At 39.9% G+C, this 14567-nt stretch overlaps 1 protein-coding gene across 1 annotated transcript in view; it reads right to left on the reverse strand.

Moving 5' to 3' along the window:
* Positions 1 to 14567, reverse strand: part of PSPC1 (paraspeckle component 1) — a 42095-nt gene that overhangs the window by 10943 nt on the left and 16585 nt on the right. The window lies entirely within an intron of this gene.

Consider the following 14567-nt stretch of genomic DNA (forward strand, 5'->3'; position numbering starts at 1 on the left):
TTATCTATGATCTTAACCAAGACTGAATTACAACTGGCCAAATAATCTAAAAAAATTAACACATGTGTTTGCTCAGCATTAAAAAGGAAGGAAGCTGAACACAGCATGCCTTCTACTGGCCTGTAGCAGGGATCTACCATTACAAACCTTGCTCACAAGATGGCTTTGCTTTGTGATATTGTCAAGGACTGGTTCATTCTTACGTAACTCAGGGCATGATCGCAAATACAGGGTATCTAAATGCCCTGCTAGAAGCAACAGCGCAGAGAAACAACTCATTTTATATGGCAAAATTATTGTGAACTCAAATTTAGTGTATGTTGCCTCTGCTATTCTGATTAATTTTTCAATCTGATCAGATTTTTAAAAATCTGATTAGATTTTTTAAAAAGATTTTTTTAAGGTATCATTCCTGGTAGCAGACAGCTTATTCACAAGTGACCAAATGACCCAGAAAACAAGTATTAGGCAAACGTTTCAGAGCTTTGGGGGAAAAGAAAAAAAAAAGTTTGGGGGGGGGCAGGATGAATTGACCTTATCAGTAAGCCAAATCCTACTTATTCTGTCCATTAAATCTTTATTTATAGTTTCCATCAAATAGTTACATTATCTTATCAAATATACTGGTCTAAGGTTAAGATGGAGCATCTTAATTCAGTACAGGATGCAAGGGAAGAGAATTCTCTGAACAGCTGCTTGAAAAGTAGTCAAGTTGTGGAAGTCTGGGAAAAAGAGAGAAAGTGAACAGGAAGAGAGATGAATGAAGAAATAATACCATAGTGGAACATCCCAGAGAATGATTATAGTATGGACAAGTATGGGAGGAACCTTATGAATGGACCAAACAAAAGGGATACACATATTTCAAGACCTGCTTTTCAGATAAAATGTAATAAATCTTTAAAAATGCATCTTCCGCTTGCTTTTCAAGAGAAATAATAAACTCAACAGAACTCATGTAAAGATCAACTGGATACAGTTTATTTGGGGAAATGTTCACACCAAATTCCTTCACATATTTACAACTAAGGCCAGATTGTTCTACTCATTATTGATGCAATCAAGTCATCAGTGAGCTAGTGTAGTCATCTTTCAACCCTCGATAGTTAAAGGACTGGGAATGGGCTGCAGGATAACACACACCTTCCCTCTCAAGTGTGAATTCTCCCTAGTCCAAACACTAGTTTGGTATTATGCCTATAATCAGGTTTGCCATGGCTGAACTTAAATCAGTTTGCTTCTAATGCAGGATTTGAAATCAGGGCCTTCTCAGCTCTGGGACTTCACTTGTAGAATTCCCTACTCATCCATCCATCTAGTATTCTCTCCGAGGACACTAATTTCTTAAATTTAAAATTGTATAGGCACTTGCTTTTCAGTGAAGACCCAAAATAAGATACAGCAGACCAGAGGTGGCAACTAAATTGGCAATGACCTTCCCACCCAGCCCTCCATGGAATACATGACATCCAGGGCAACGGGCACAATGCCTACGACCCTGATTCACTGCGTGTCAGCAATCCCCACTGGGAAAGGCCAGCATGCAGCAAAGACACTGCAGCTGAGTCAGTTGCTGGAGAAGCACTCTAGCTACTGGCTCAGCCAAGGATGCTTCACCCACACGGCACCTTCCCCATTGGGAACGCCATGAGAGCAAAACTGACATGGCTGAGTCGGTGGCTGGAGGAGCACTTTGCCTCTGTGACTGAAGATAACAGTGAGGACACCTCCCCTCCTGGAGGCCAAGCCCCACCCACATGGAAGAATCTATGAAAGCTCTATGGGCCAGAGGTTCCCTTCCCTTGCAACAGACCATTGAAAAGAAAGCAGCAAAATGGAATACTTCAAACAGCCAGGTAAAAACTCTATTCTGAATGCCCCCATTATCCAAGGTAAGGTGTTTGGTGAAGGGGGCAACAGCCTCCTCAGTGGGGGCAACAGCCTCCTCAGTGGGGGCAACAGCCTCCTCAGTGGGGGCAACAGCCTCCTCAGTGGGGGCAACAGCCTCCTCAGTGGGGGCACCCCATCTATGGAATTACCTTCCCTGATGGACTCGGTTGGCATCTCCCCAGAAAGGCTCACCTAACTTTTCTATCCCAGCCTTTTAAAGTTCTAAGTTTTAAAATAGTTATAATCTGCTGCTTTTACCTGCTCGTCCTTCACTGTATTTTATGTTATATTGTTTTATTTTTTGTGAACCAGCCTGGCTGAAAGGTATTGTATTTTATACATATAAATGCATAAAATAAGTAAATAAAACATAAGTAAATAAAACACTTGATTTGGGGTTACAGAATCAATCCAAACTGAAGGCCTACCTAAATAAGATGATCTTCACTTATGTAAAAAAAAAAAAAAAAAAAACCAAGGGGAAATGGGTGGGATAGGCCCCCCAAGGGAAGAAGTTTCAAAGTCTGCATGTCACAACTGAAACCATAATTAATGGTTAGATTGTGGTGAGAGATGGGAGATGGGCCTCACTAGAAGTTCTCAAAGTGAGCAGAATCATGTAGGAGCAGGTGGCCCTTTAGGCATCTTGGACACAAGCCATTTAGGGCTTTAAACAGTGATAGCCATAACCAATGCTTTTATTGAGGGCTTAGAAACACTTTGGGAACTAATACAGAATGAACAACAGAGCTGCTCAAGTAACAATTCGCAATCAACAGTCTGGCAAGAGCATTCTTACTAGTTGCAGTTTCTGAACAATTTTCAAAAGGCACAGCATGTTGCATTTGTCTAAATGGAATGTGACTAAAGCATGTCTGACAGCGTTCAGATCTACCTTCTCCACGAATGGCCATAGCCAAAGCAGAACAAAGTGACCACCCTAGCCATAGTGACCACCTGAGTATTCAGGAGCCTTTTCTCCCAGACTTTTAATGGGAACTGGGTCTCAGATTTTTTAAAATTTGATTGTTTTCATTTTATTTTTACTGTTTAATTTTAAGCCTTTTATTGTTGCATTTTATTGTGAGACTGTTTTGACCTATATTGTTAGCCACATGGGTAACTACAGTTGGGTCCAAGTGTTTTTAACAAATAACAGAAGCCCAAAGAGGTGCTTAGGCTGATGCAAAGAGACTGTACTAGCTCAGTGCTAATTTTTGAATATTAAACAACTTTGAAGTTTCCCTCAACTTTAAATGCCATTAAACACAAGTCTAAAACACTTCCATAGGCTTAAAGAACTAGTTTCACAATTCTTTGAATTGCAGCCCAGGACATGAATGTGGTTAAAAGTCCTGTTTTGAGCTAAAAAAGTAAAAATTAGTCATTATTAACTGTAGCACAGACTTCATATGGAACCATGCGATGGCAGCAATAATTTACAATCAACAGGTAAAGAGTATGAGACCTTGCAGCCCATTCCTAAAAATCATTCTTAAAAATTACATGTGCCCTGGATAAAACTGTAGCGTGCGCGCATACAACCAACTGTACATTATCTCAGTAATCCTTACATCAGTCCTGTAAAGTACACCAGTATTATTTTTATAATGCAGATGAGAAGCTAAGACTGAAAGAACGACTTGCCTAAAGCACCAAGTAAGTTTGTGGCCAAGGTGAGACTTGACTGGACACTTACCAGCTCATACTCTGTTAGCCACTACACTATACCAGCTCTTGTTTTCAAGTCAACCATACTGAGCATTTCTTCAAAATCACACATGGCAATAAGAGCTTTATCACCATCCACATATTACTTTAGTTTGTTACTATTCACTAGGAAATTTCATTAATTTCCAAGAAACGTGAACCTTGAAACATGTGAAATTATTCAAAAGAAATTCTCACTGCGCAGGTAAGACAGACAGAAGTAGTTGCAATGACTTTGTCACATAAAACTGAATTAGAGAATCTAATCTACAACAGTTGATACTTAAGCTAGAATTCTCTGTTGTCTTCACATGCAGCAATGTTTATAATAAAAGCTCTCCAACTGCAAATGTCAATAAAAAGGCATATACACAGTAAAAGAAAACACTTATGTTTGTGGAACGTATGTCTTCAAAGCCACACCTGCAAGTGGCATGGATCTCTTCAAAGCTATGCCTGCAAATGAAATGATACATCACCTAAGGCATTTACACTCATACCTATTATTTTTACTAATGCTCAACTGAAAGATTAAATTCCTTCCAAAAATTGTTGCTAAAATTTCCATTAAAATAAAAAATATTCCCTCAAATATGCATGCAGCTTTGGCTGTTTGGCTTAGTAAATCACAGGTTAAATCATTACATTTTTTCTTAAATCATTTGCTATTTAAAACTGGAAAAGAATGATTAAGCCCCAATAATGGACTTCTGGTGAGATAAGAAATAATTATCTTACATAATCGTTTAATTGTGAGCATATGACATTTTTGGATATATTGAATTCTGAGTACAGCAAAGTGATGTAAGCCCATCTCATACATTTTTTAAAAATACTTTTCCACTTCATTCTTCATAGAAAGCTTATGCAGGAATCTGGAACACCTATTTTGCTGTTAGCTCTTCAAAAGAGAAACACTATTTGTTTCACTCACCTTAGAGAATTATAATAGTAGAAAAGAAACATGAGATTAGAAGTAGGTCAAGCATATATATCTAAATTGTCTAATAATTCAGAAAGTACAAACTCCATACAATGCAAAAATCTTAAGTTGTCTCTGAGCTGCCGAGACCTGTTCTTGCCTTAGTTCATAATACAGCAACCCTTCCCTAGACGGGATCAGCCTTTTCCTAGAAGGGGGTGAATGTATTTTATATAGTTCCAGCACAATCAGGCTCTTACTGTGAGAACATATCCAGGGCTGGCGCCAGGCTTCTGGGTGCCCTCGGGCATGATGCTACTGAAGGCACTAGGCTTCTGGGTGCCCTTGGACATGGTGCCACTGAAGGCCCTCGCCCCTCCTCCCGGCTTTATTTATTTTCTATACCGTCCAATAGCCGAAGCTCTCTGGGTGGTTTTGTCACCTGTGCCTTCCCTCTGCTGCTAGCTGCCACCACGACCCCCTGCCTGCCTGCCCGCCCCCCCACCTCCCCATACCCCCCACCCCCCCACTCCACTTGCCTCCATCCTCCACAGCTTGTTGCTCCCCCACCCACCCATTCCGCCTCACCCTTCCACTCACTCACAGCCATCCATCCCCAAATACCTGGCTCTAATGGGGTCCTTCCTCAAATCCAGGCATTGTAGAGACTGGAGGTGTCCCAGAAGATCACCTGTGTCATGGATGCTCTCCCGGTAATCTCTCCTCCTGACTAAACAGAAGAAGGACAGCTACTCTGGAGGACAGGCAGCAACTCCAGACGAGGGGTGTCCCAGGTGATAGCATGCAGCACCAGCGACCTCCTTAGACACATCTTCAATCTCCACAGTGCCTGGCCCTGAGGAAGTACCTCGTCAGAACTGGTCACTTGGGTTTGCCCAGCTCTCTGGAGAGTTGCACTGGAAACTTTCTCCTGCCAATGTGGCTCTCCAGAGAATGGGCAAGCAGAGGGATGGACCTTTCTGAACCCTTGGGCCCTTTGGCTGCTGCCCAGCCTTGCCAATCCTTGACGCCAGGCCTGAACATGCCAGAGACTACCGTGATATGACTATTGTATATAAATATTTGAAATCATGTACTGTATTTAAGTATACACATCATAATTATTTTCAGAGAGGGCATGGATTTCATGCGTAATCAACTCTTGATCTCAGCCCAGACAGCGTCTCTCCCCAGTACAATCTGACAACCTGCTGCTTGTCACCTGCGCATCCTCTCATGTAAGACTTGTCACAGGATATTCAAGTATGACTGAGGACAGGGCAACTGCAAACTGTGGAACATTCAGTGCAACTGCTGTGAAGTAGAAGAATGTCAGTTTGATTATCCAAACTGTTTATTATACAAGACATAGGAACAAGGTAAGTGTATACGACACAGGTTGCCAGAACAAAAAGGTTCACAAAGTTTAGTAACAGGAATTCACTGAAGTTTCTCCATTTCAGTTCCGAATGACAAGCCGTATCTGTGGCTACTAATCTCTAATTACATTAATATTGCACAATGAAGTATCTTTTGCAAACATATTTACATAACAGATAGCAAAATTTTATTCCTAGTACATAGCTGATATATCTAGTTTCACATTCCTTTTCATAAGGTTAACAACTGAAGATTCTGAGCAGCAGCTAAGAGAAATAGTAGTAAAACATAGTATATATCTGCTGTCTTGCAAAATGTATGAAGTATGCATACATACGTCTAATTAATGACATCCAAAAGGTTTCCTTCAAAGATAGTTTAACATTCTCTAGAGAACTTCTTCCTGTAGATAGTGCTTACCTTTAAAAAAGAAATCTTCAGAAACAGCATTCACCATACATACAATCGCACAATTTGCCCTTATTTTGAGGAATTTTTTTTTTTAAGTTTTTAAGCATTTAAATCATGCTTGTCATTTTCTTATATCTATTTAGCAGAATGCTTAGAATAATCACACTGGACAAGTTAAAGTGGAGGATGTGTGGGTACTCAACTTTATCAAACTTCAGTATCTTCTTTGAATGAATAGATCGCCCATTTTTCTAGACAACTGAGCTAGGAAAATGAGCTGGGGGCTGCTTCATGCATGTTGAATTTCCTACATAGATGCCATGTCTGTGTAAGAAGTGCTCATAATTATGTGCCATCAAGGCACATAACACACACACAAGATGATGTTTTGGATAGTGCTTTTAACTATCAGTAAATGGCGCATGTGCGCTTGACAGTTCAGCATTGTGGAAACAAAACAAGCGCAGATCAGAGATCATTAGGAGCCTCACATAAGTGTAATTTTTTAAAGCACATGTTTACCATGGCCAAACAGATAAAAGTATTAATCATGTATAAAAAGTAATAAGCATATAGGAAATTCATCATATAAGAAGTGATCCTCAGTCACCATCATACAAAGAACAGATAATCATTTTCTCAACTGTAAGTGGTTGAAAATTTATATCATGCTTACAGTATATTGAATTAAGCAGTAGAAGGCTTACATCTTCATGTCCTTAATGAATTTTCAAGAACCAAACTGCAAACGATGTACTGTGGAAAAAATTAAACCTGTAAGCATTCAAAGGGGTAAATTTTGCATCTCAAACCTGCATGAAACCAGATTAAGTCTGGGTTCAGACAATCAGTGAGAAAACAACACAACATCGGTTGTTTCCCTGCCCCCACTCAGGCCACTCATGCAACTGGGACTACCCTAATAACCCATGCTGCGGGTTGCCGTGTCATCCAAAACTGGAGTGCAGTATGGGTTGCAGTATGGGGCGTAGGGTGGGTGAAAATGCGTATCTTATAGGAAGGGTTGCTATCTTTAAAAAAAATTCTGGCAGGGTACCTGATGTTCTGCTGCATGACAGACACTTTCCACAACTAAGGGCACAATCCTAGGGCTGCTAGACAGTGGTTAGATGGCCATAGGATTGGTTGGTTTCCGGGAACTGACATTGGAGCCCGTGTTCCAAGGACAGTTCCCGGAGAACTACCTCCCCACCGCCTCCTAAGACGTGTGGTCGGCCCCGGGCTTTGGGAGTGCTGGTATGATGCTTCTTATGTGTCATCTGGCCTTCCCCCCACTCCCGTTCCAAGGTCCTGCTAGCCCTGAATGCAGGGTGGCTGGACCATGGAGGAGAAGATCCCCTCTGCGCTCCGCCCGCCTTGCATTGGATAGGCAGTCACCTCCAAGTTCGGAGGTGGCTGCCTGTCCACATAAGATTGCGCTCTCCAGCTGGAATCCTATACACACTTACCCGGAAGTAAATCTCATTAAACGCAATAGGATTTACTTCTGAGTAGACATGCACAGGATTGCTCTATTAAATTTATTCTTGTTAAAGACAAAGGCACCCTCCTAAGAAAAAATGGTGGAAATCCACCGATGACACTTCCCCAAAAAGGGGAAGACCAGAGTGACCAAATACAATGGTGGACAAATTTCCTGTAATATAAAAGATTTATAAATCCCATTTTTTGTCACATATGCATGAACAGCATCCAATTCCTCTCCTACAAAACTATCAGAAGTATAGGATCTCTTCCCTCCTTTTGTATCTGGACATTAAAAGATGAGCATCAGCTGCCCATGCCAAAATCTCAACTCTATGCAGCAAATTTTTCAAAACTGTATTGGAGGACTTAAATTCCAAATCTCCATGAATACCAATTCAGGATGCAAGTAATTTTGCAAAGGGGTAGCCATATTACATGGCATTCAGAAGTTCAATGAGTTCAATAGGACTTACTCCGTCATGTGTATAGGATTGCAGCCTAAGTCTGCTGACAATAGAAAAAAAAAACACTGCATAGCTCATCAGAATATTTACTGAACTGATTACTTGTACCCCCCTCCCGAATTTTACTAACTGCTGCATTACAGATCTCTTTAAACACCAACCCTCAGGCGAAAGAAAAGACACTTTGTTTTTACCTGCTTTGCTGAGAAGGAAGGGCACCTTTGTTTTTAACACACAGACGTAGAAGTGATTCCTCAGTGTGCCCCCACTTAAAAAATGGCTTTCCCTCCCCGCTTTCAAATACACCAGAGACACTTTACTTCCTAAAGTAGTCATTTTAAATTACTACAGTTGCTGTTTCTCTGAGAGCTCATTTTGGTGCAGTAACAGTGAAAAAGAGCGAGTGTCCAAGGGACAGCTGATCAGTGTGCAGCTCAAGCTTATTTCTGACACCATTCCTCATGTGAAGAGCTCAGCTGCACCTGTGCTGCTGCTTCCCAGGCACTAACGTGCTTGCTCTTCTGCTCATTCAGCCTTCATAGCAGACAGGAGGAGAAAATAATGGTGCCTGATGATGCCAGATGACAGCTTTCTCATAGACAGGCAGGGAGGACCTTGAATTTGCAGGAGGCACAACAGGGCCCCCCACTCCACCACCTTTCCCAACCTGCCACCTGAGCAAACTGTCTCACTCTACCTAATGAGAGGGCCAGCCCTGCTCCAGGGTCTCAGCCCAAGTTCTTTCACTTCACCTTCTACCTGATCCTTTTAAAAGGAAGTGCTTAGGGACCTTCTGCATCAAAGAATGTGCTCTACCACTGAGCTATAGTTTCTCTTTTTTGTACTATATGTTGAGCCCAAGACTGAACAGCATAAAGCCAAGAGGAGCAGAGAACACTAATCAACTGGAAAGATACAGCTTAGCTATGCATTAATTGAGCCACTACAGAGATCTTTAAATCAATTAGAAACATTTTCTGATTTCAGCAGGAATACAGCCATATATATCATGCAATGGCCTGTACAACTTCTACACTTTTATTAGCTGAGAATAAATCTCAATAATTCACTGGCATGGATAGAAAAATTGTTGACGTGATTGTTATATAATTCGAAATTCTTCAAGATACTTTCAAACGGAAATTAAATGCTGCGAAAGTGACACTGACATTTTTAAAGATAGGATTTAGTTTCAAATATGAATTTTGTATGGCTAGAGAATACTAGACATTTAACATTACGATCTATACAATTTCATTTTCTAGTAGCCTTTGCCTAAAAGGAGTTTATTAAAAAAAAAAAAGCATTAAATTGCAAACAGATTATATTTAAATAGAAAAACCTCAGCACTGCATAAAACTAAGCTATGAATTGCCTCTTATATTCTAAAGAGGCACTTCCATTGAGTAATTATTATATTTAAAAGAGCTAGCATGGAAATTCTTATTGCGAAATTCAAACATTACACATGCCTTTCTGAGCCACATGTGTGCTCTGCAACATTTGCTTCTAGTGACCCCTGAATGTTCCTTGACCTGGAGAATTTATAAAAACAGTTTGGAACAAAAACTGCCAGGAGGAAGCTACTAATAGAGAACCGCTAAATACAGCTTGAAAGTACACCTCAGCTCTCCACCCTAAGCCATTAGGGTTACAATCCACAAACCAGTTAAAGGAGAACTTTTCCCACTGGTCAAGAGCACTGCTTCAGACTATGACCTCATTCACATGTCATGCTACAATTCCTGGGTTAAGCCAGGAATTGCCAGGGATGAGCGAAGCAACAAGTGCACTGCCTCCCACACGCTCGTCATTTGCTTTCAATTAATAATCAAAAGTTGTTTCATGACATGCAAACTGGTAAACTCTGGGTTGTTTATGGGTTAAGCAACCCAGAGTTAACCCAACAATTGCCCATGGTTTGTTTTTGGCTTCACTCTGAGTTGTTTAACCCAGGAAATGCAGCATGACATGCAAACTGGGTCTATGTGAATGGTATCCAAGTATTCACTGGGGTTCAAGAGGTTGGGGTTTTTATTTGTTTGCTTTTTTGCAATGTAATATTGAATTCATGGGGCTTCAGTTAAAACCTGCAGGCTTTTTTCTCCTACTTAGGCTGGTAACTTGAAATTAAATTCATGTTTTGGTATTATTTGTGTACTCCACACATTTCCAAAATCAGAACAAGCACTTAAAAATTAAATCTATTCTATGTTAGCCCTAAGACATGGAATCTTGTGAAGGTTCTAAGTGATAGAGTGAACTTACCACTTATGTCATCCTTCAAAACCAAATTGTGAAAGGTTAAATTATAAATGGCCTTATTTTCAAAGATTAAGGAACAAAACAAATATTAAAAGCTATTTAGAAATATATACAAACATAGATAAAAAATCAATTTTGCAATAAAGCTATGTACTACAATTCAGAATTGAAAAGTAAACGTTAAAGCTAGCGCACTATAACCATTAAGAACTATACAATAATGCACCAAACATGTAAATTTCAAGCTAGATTACTGAAGCTATAGGCTTCAGACATAATACTTATTCATCCATTTTTATATTGCAGCATTGTCAAAATGAACTGACAGATAAACATGCAGTCAAACTCATAATCCCCAAAACTGAAATATTTTTAGAGCAGAAGCTACACCAATATTGCAAATAATTCTAGACAGGGCAGTGTTGTCTCCCTCCTCATTCGCCCAAAAACAAACGTCCTCCCTCCCTGCCTCCCCATCGCCTCATGAGGGCCATTATCCTCTTGCAGCGTCACAAGGGTTCCCTAACTGCATGGCAAGAGAATCTATCCTGGCTCACAGCAGGCTCTGAGGCTTGAAGAGATAAAGCAATACAGGTATGTGCCATATGGTAGTCATATGGTACAGCCCTGTGCGAACTAAGGGCATACTTCTGAGGCTGCTTGCTGAACAGTCTCCCTTCTAACCTTAATGATGTTAAGAGATTGAAGCATTTGCCAAGTCACTTGGAATCAGTTTTATTCTCTGCAGGTGACTAAGCAAGTGTCTAACTAGCAGGCAAATGTATAAGATACAAGTTCTACATTAAGTATGAGACATTTGAGATGTGACTGACATTTGACATTCCTACATTTGAAACGTGACTGATCCAGATCCCCATACATGTAGGTTTATTTGTTTATTAATTTTCTATCCTGCCTTTCTACTGAAATCAGCGCTCAACACAGTTTTGCCCATAAAGAGTAGAGTGTGTGCCCTTCTAGAAGCAAAGCAAATTAAGAGTGAAATTTTGACCATACAAGTACTGTTTCATAACCAAGTAGTGATTCAGAACACCTCCTTTTCAATGAGAATGCATATTTTTCTTTGGAAGAAAAGAATAGAAAGGCCCTGGGTGAAGAGAGCTCTCTGCATAAAAACAGAGCCAGTGAACCTAGAACTATATGAAACATTAAAAAAATTTTCAGGTTACTTTAAGAGGTTATTAGATTGTGAGCAAATGTCAGCTAAATAACTATACACTGTTGATCAGAAAACCATGAAACTAAGTAATTAGGAACTTATGAGTAAAAACAATGATTTGGAACATATCAATCCCACATTCCCACATAAAATTGATTATACAGCATAAATTTCATACCAGCATTATGAAAGTAGCTATAAAATATTATTGCAGCAGCACATTAGCACCAGATAATTACAACTGCTGCTACAAGCACAATTCAATTACATATGTCTCATAACATCCTGAAACGTTCTTTCTCAAAATAAACTGAGGTGCAAATTTTGGAGTAGGATGGTAAAATGAACACTTTTTCCCTGATCTTGCAGCTATATGCTCCATTACATTATTCTCTTCATTCAAATGGTATATTTTGTATATCGCTCAGATCACTGTCTTCAAGTAGTTAAATTCCTTAGCTCACACATATAAGTTAAGATCATATGGTGTGGGCCTTAGGACTATGAAGTAAACTATGGGTGTATATCTGACAGTGCCAAGTTTAGTTTCAGAATCAGTAAATAGTTCCTTAATGCACATTGTGAATGTATACATGTATTGGAATTATAAATTAATATGCCTAAATTACATAATTACTGTGTTTCAAAACCACCTTATCCATTAAGTTCTGGATGGGTAAAAAAAAAAAAAAATAGTTAACTACAACACATTTGTCACCCATCTTTGACATCCCCTCCTCATGCTAAATAAAATGCAAGAATAGTATGTGCCATTTCATACATCATAACTAAAGCTTTCCCTTACAAGGAGTTCACACATACACGTTGATTGCTTGCATGTGTGGACACAGCTCAACACTGGGCAGTTTTCATGCCACCTCACATGTTTTTCAGTGGCGACATCTAACACATTATTCTGCTGCAATCATTGAGTGCTGAACAGCATGCATGAATCAGGCTTAGGTTATGGTAAGAATTAACTTTTCATGTCCCCTCAAGCATAACTAAGACAAAATAAGACATAAAAATCACATTATAATGACACACAATTTCCAAAAGTTGAACTGAAGATTTTTCACAGAGAAAAGTTAGAAGCACTTGGGTGAACAACATGAGCATAAGTCTACCTTTTATAAATCACTATACATCTGCTGATGTCATGCCACAGTTGGCATCAACTACCTTAGACAATAATGAAGGGACAAAGGTGCACCATTACTACAGCTGGACAATCACAGAGAGGAACACACTAAAGAATGGTGCGGTGGGAAATAAGATGGCTAGGACACCTCTTAGAGAATGAACAGAAAGGACCCGTAAGATTGAACTGTGGGAACATTGCAAAGTTTAGCTATTTATTATTCCAGCAAAACTCCCTAGACAATGAGTCCACCTCTGCACAAGCCTAAGAGGGAGAGGTTAGTTATAAAGAATACTGTACAGGGCCCTCCTAGCTATCCATGCAGCCGAAATTCTAGTATAAAGAAGTGAAGGATTCGAAAAAAGATAGAAAACTGGGGGATGGTCCTGTTTATTCCCCAAAAGCTTTAAAATAGCTCCTCTGGGAAACTTGGAAATTTGAGGGGTAGTTAAAAAAAACCCTTATGAACCATTTTCTCCTTTAAAATTATTAAAGAGACTTTTAAATAAAGTTGTTACAGTACTGTTTTAGCTGCCTTTTACTCCCTCAAAAAGCATTCTAATAATCTACATCATTCCTGAAATACAGTAGACATGGCCCCAATGAGGCGAGGCAGATGACTGCTAAGGAAAGGGCCTGCTCAGCAGCAGCCCATTTATGGGATGGCCTCGCCACAGCAGCTCACCTGGCATCATCTTTATAGTCTTTTTGGCATCAGGTAAAGACCCCCCCACCTCCAAATTCCACCCCCTGCCGCCCATTTCTCCACTGCCTATACCCTCCACTCTCCCTCAGAGTTCCACATACAGATAGCTCTTTTCCCTCCGCTGCTAGCAGTGAGGAAAGAGGAATCTGTATCAGAATCACTGGGATGTGTATCCATGAGTACATGTGTGCAGCCTCCAATCCAGCATAACATGTGGCCCTTGGGGCTGACAAGACTGTGCATCCCTGCTCTAGGGTCTCAAGCAGAGGTCTTTCCCGTCACCTGCTCCCCAATTCTTTTTTTTTTAAAACTAGAGATGTCTGGGATTAAACCTTGAAATCTCTGCATTTAAGCATGTGCTCTACTTCTGAGTTCTGGTCCTCCCTTTACATAATACAATTTATATTCTTAAAAAGTAGCAAAGTAATTTTAGATCTGATATGAAAATATTGCATAGTTCAGTTCCCCAAATTTCCATATTTTCCTGGGGAAATGTTTTCTTTCCATGGCTCCAAGTAAGAGATTTTACGTCTCTTCTCCAGCGTACAAGGGGTACAGGCACAGAACTCATCTCCTACAGTGAATGACAGGACTGACACCAGAGGGAGCTATGGTTGTATTAGCTTCCCGGCAGCAAAAACATCCCAAAGGAACATACAGATCCTCTTAGATGGAGCTGAAGGATGAATTCAACAGGGTCCAAATAACCTATTTTGACACTTCTGCAACTTCAAAAAATATCTCTTCTTACTGTATTTCCACTCTCTTCCATTCTTGTGAATTTATTTTCTGCCTCAGGCAGTATTTTTAAATTAGTTTATGCCTGGAAGCACGTGTCCTCATATTTTTATGTAGTACATAGGCGAACTGGTGTTTTCAGCAACATATTTTAGAGATATGATAACATATTAGCATAGCTGATACTATCTGACAACCCTACATAGGAAGAACTACAGTGATTTACAATTAATTATTTTTCTACTTTTATTGAAAAATTCTCCTATATTCAA

This window comes from Heloderma suspectum, chromosome 3, assembly GCF_057233095.1.
Source record: "Heloderma suspectum isolate Gila_16-S chromosome 3, 16-S_ref, whole genome shotgun sequence".
Lineage (NCBI taxonomy): Eukaryota > Metazoa > Chordata > Lepidosauria > Squamata > Helodermatidae > Heloderma > Heloderma suspectum.